This window comes from Colobus angolensis, unplaced genomic scaffold, assembly GCF_000951035.1.
Source record: "Colobus angolensis palliatus isolate OR3802 unplaced genomic scaffold, Cang.pa_1.0 Scaffold31, whole genome shotgun sequence".
NCBI classification, from domain to species: domain Eukaryota; kingdom Metazoa; phylum Chordata; class Mammalia; order Primates; family Cercopithecidae; genus Colobus; species Colobus angolensis.
The window spans coordinates 11,653,270-11,657,696 of record NW_012116377.1 but is presented as its reverse complement, the minus strand read 5'-3'; the positions used below and the strand labels follow the sequence as shown (position 1 = coordinate 11,657,696).

Here is a 4,427-nt window from a genome sequence, read left to right as displayed (position 1 = left end):
AAAAAAAAAAAAAAAAAAAAGAAGTCTTTAATCCATTTTGATTTTTGATTAGATTTTTGCATGTGGCAAAAGATAGGGTCCTAGTTTCATGCTGCACATGAATATCCAGTTTTCCCAGTACCATTTATTGAAGAGTTTGTTCTTTTCCCAATGTATGTTCTTGGCACCTTTGTCAAAAATGAGGTAAATGTGCGTTCATAAACGAATGAAATAATATCCTTTGCAGCAACATGGATGAATCTGGAGACCATAATCCTAAGTGAATTAAGGTACAAACAGAAAACAAAATATCGCATGTTCTTGTAAGTGGGAGCTATTAAATCAAGTTTAGCCAAAAGCTGCCTCCTTACATATTTTAAGTTCAGCCTAAAGGTTTCTCTGTATATTGTGAACCATAACAAGTGAAGGTGTAAACAGATGGTAGTCTACACTTGTACCAATCACTGAGTTTTGGCCAATCAAATGTAGCCAACTGTCCAAACTGTGCTCAAATAAGGCAAACGCCGAACTGTAACCAATCTAGTTGCTTCTGTACCTCTCTTCCGTTTTCTGTTATCACTTTCCTTTTTCTGTCAATAAATCTTCTTCCACCATGGGGCTGCGCCTGAGTCTCAGAGCCTACTTTGGCTCAGGAGGCTGCCCGATTCAGGAATCGTTCATTGCTCAATTAAACTAATTTAAATATAATTTGGCTGAAGTTTTTCTTTTAACAGAGCTACACATTGAATACCCATAGACATAAACATGGGAACAGTAGACACTGCAGACTCCTAGAGAGGGGAGGAAGAAGGGCATGGGTCAAAAATCTACCTGTTGGGTATTGCTTATTACCTGAGTGCAATATACCCTTCTAAAAAACCTGTACACGTACCCCCAATATCTAAAATAAAAGTTGAGAAAAAATGAGTTCAATTGTAACTGTGTGGATTTATTTCTGGGTTCTCTGTTCTGTTCCATTGTTCTATTTACTTCTGGGTTCTCTGTTCTGTTCCAAACCAGCCTTGGTACTGGTTTTTAATGCCAATAACAAGGCTGTGTCATTATCATCCCCTCTTATCTCTCTCTCTCTCTCCCTCTAGACAAAGAGCTTCCTGAGAGTCCTTTATTACTTTCTTTGAGTTCCCAGCACCTGGCACAGTCACTGGGACATGATAAGTGCTCAAAAATATTTGAGAAATTATATTGAAATTAAGAACTACTGGACTTCTTCTCCAAGAAAACACCAAATGGCGAATGACGCTGGTGCCGGGGGGAGCCCAGAGGCCCTGGTGGCCCTGGGATGAAGAGCGGTGGCTTCCGCGGAGGTTTCGGCAGTGGCATCCGGGGCCTGGGTTGCAGAGCTCACGGAGGCAAGGCCGAGGATAAGGAGTGGATGCCCGTCACCAAGCTGGGCCCCTTGGTCAAGGACATGAAGATCAAGTCCCTCGAGGATATCTATCTCTTCTCCCTGCCCATTAAGGAATCTGAGATCATTGACTTTTTCCTGGGGGCCTCTCTCAAGGACGAAGTTTTGAAGATTATGCCACTGCAGAAGCAGACCTGTGCTGGCCAGCGCACCAGGTTCAAGGCTTTTGTTGCTATCGGGGACTACAATGGCCACATCGGTCTGGGTGTTAAGTGCTCCAAGGCCACCGCCATCCGTAGGGCCATCATCCTGGCCAAGCTCTCCATTGTCCCCGTGCGCAGAGGCTACTGGGGGAACAAGATCAGCAAGCCCCACACCGTCTCTTGCAAGGTGACAGGCGGCTACGGCTCTGTGCTGGTGCGCCTCATCCCTGCACCCAGGGGCACTGGCGTCGTCTCAGCGCCTGTGCCCGAGAAGCTGCTCATGATGGCTGGTATCGATGACTGCTACACCTCAGCCCAGAGCTGCACTGCTACCCTGGGCAACTTCGCCAAGGCCACCTTTGATGCCATCTCTAAGACCTACAGCTACCTGACCCCCGATCTCTGGAAGAAGACTGTATTTACCAAGTCTCCCTATCAGGAATTCACTGATCACCTGGTCAAGACCCACAGCAGAGTCTCCGTGCAGCGGACCCAGGCTCCACCTGTGGCTACAAGATAGGGTTTTCATACAAGAAAAATAAAGTGAATTAAGCCTGAAAAAAAAAAAAAAGGAATATTGGAGAATCTACAGACAGCAGCCAAGAAAGATGAAAACAGCATTCACAAAGAAAGAAAAAGAAAAGCTGGCACACTGTTTAGCCTAAAGAAAATAATGAGGCATTTACCAGTCTTCAGAGAGATTTGATAATGAATTTTAAACCAAAAGATGCTAACTTTGAAGGAGTCATTTTTACATATAAGTGCACTTTATGTATGCTATCCCTTAATCTGAAAAAATAGGAAAGAGGGGGCAGGCAGGCAAGAGGGAAGGGGAGAGAAGAGAGAGAGAGAGAGAGAGAGAGAGAGAGAGAGAGAGAGAGAGAGAGAAACTAAACTACCCTGGGTTACACGCAGATTTCTCCATAGCATCTTTCAGTGGCAGAAAATAGTGGTGTGATGTCTACACCATTCTGAGGAAAATAATGACCCTAAAGTGTGATCCTAAAATGTTATGTCCAGTCAAGTTGTCCTTTTAACTGTAAAGCTCAAAGACAGCCATTCTTAAATATGTGAACACTCAGGAAATACAATACTCATAAATCTTCCTTGACAGAATTTTGGCCACAAAATCCAGATAACCAAGAAGTGAATAAAAATATTTAGAAATTGAGAAGAAATGGTAAAAGACTGATAGTGAGGACTGAATCGATTTCAATGTAAAATGGAGACTGAATAATTGTGGAAGTTAAGGTAATAGAACAGAATATAAATGTTATTAGAACTAAAAAAAATAAAAATCTAACGGTGGGAGAAAGAAGGTTAGAAGCCATGAGCAGGCTAATTTCCTTATGTATAGCAGAAAGTCATTAGATACTCTCTAAAGTTGAAATGCATAATTATAAAATGATTCCAGAGGGGGTAAAGTTGCTGTCCAGTTAGTTTCCCTGTCTACTCAAAGGACTAAACTAGAGAGTGGACTTTGCCACTAAGTTCCATTATATATTTAAGAACTATCTTCTTGAAATCAAAATTGATTGAGGACTATCCTTTCCCTAAGATTAAAAGAGGCAACAATCTCCACATTAGATGTTTTAAAGGTTGGGTAACCAACCATCTGTCTGCAGTTTAGAAATGAGTGCAGAGAGACATTAATGTCCTTATAAGCTGCAAATTTCTGGTATCGGAAAGAAGGCTGAAGCCTACCACCCACTAGCCCTAGGCTCTGGTGTTCATCCCACTACTATCAAACCACCAATGAGAGCAAACTAAAATGAAAAAGAATGGAACCAGCCAACCAGTACAACCTTAGTGCTTAGGCAAGGAGATGCAGGAGAGAGCAGGACAATGAGCTCAGACCCATCTCCAGACCCTCAGGGTTAAGATCCAAAGAGAGAGAGAGAGAGAGAGCAAGGGAGAGAGACTGGTAAACGGGATAGCAGTCTTGATAGATAGTAGCCTCTCTGCTTGAGGAAGAAGGCATAAGGATCCGAACATAAATTCCTGGGGGCCTAGTTCTGTAATTTTGGTCCAGCAGCAATACGGACAGTGAATGAGACAAAGCAAGAGGAAGAAAAATTATAGCCCAGTCTTATCACGTATGCACACAGTCTCTTTGTACACTTGCAGTCTCTCACACAGATGCCTTCAGTATCCTGTGCTCTTTGCCTTCATACTTAGAGAGCATCCCTTACCTGTCTGCCACCTGTTGTTTCTTCTTCCCTGTTTCTAGTTATCTCCATAACTGGAGTCTCTCCTCAGACAAAAACAAAACCCATCTATCTGTCTCTCGGTTTCAAGAGGCAATCCCTAATTTGCCATTGCCATGAAAACTTTGGGATACTGGGGAGAAGGAAGAGAAGGAGAAGCAGGCGTTGTTTGGCTAGTGATTATCAAACCTTGGTGCAGAAAAGGACTTCTGGGAAAAGAGTTAGCAGAGAGAGCACAAGACAGGGGAAAAAGAAAAGAAAGAAACTTTCTAGGCATGTTGTTTTGGCTGAAGAATGTGTCAGAAAGGGAAGGAAAATCTGAGTTTGACATTGTCAGCACCCTGACTCCTAGAATGTTGTCTTAGGTGATGTCTGAGCACTTTACTCAGTGTCTTTCCACTCAAGCATTAATTTGGCTATAGTGACTGGAGCAAAATCCCTGCGTCTCAATGCCCGATGTCTTCATCAGTATGAAGAGGATAATCATCAGTGGAAGGAGGACATATGAAATGGTAAAGTTTCTTAAAACATTCTAGAGAGATGCAGGGGATCACAGTATTATATGTGAAGTCCCTTGCCCAGTGAGATACCATCTCACACCAGTTAGAATGGCAATCATTAAAAAGTCAGGAAACAACAGGTGCTGGAGAGGATGTGGAGAAATAGGAACAC

General features: G+C 42.9%; 1 pseudogene across 1 annotated transcript; it reads left to right on the top strand.

Moving 5' to 3' along the window:
• The first annotated feature begins 1,267 nt into the window (after positions 1-1,267).
• Positions 1,268-2,104, top strand: LOC105518013 (annotated as a pseudogene). Its single transcript, XR_001002761.1, has one exon. The product of XR_001002761.1 is annotated as a 40S ribosomal protein S2 pseudogene (transcript).
• The last annotated feature ends 2,323 nt before the right edge of the window (positions 2,105-4,427 follow it).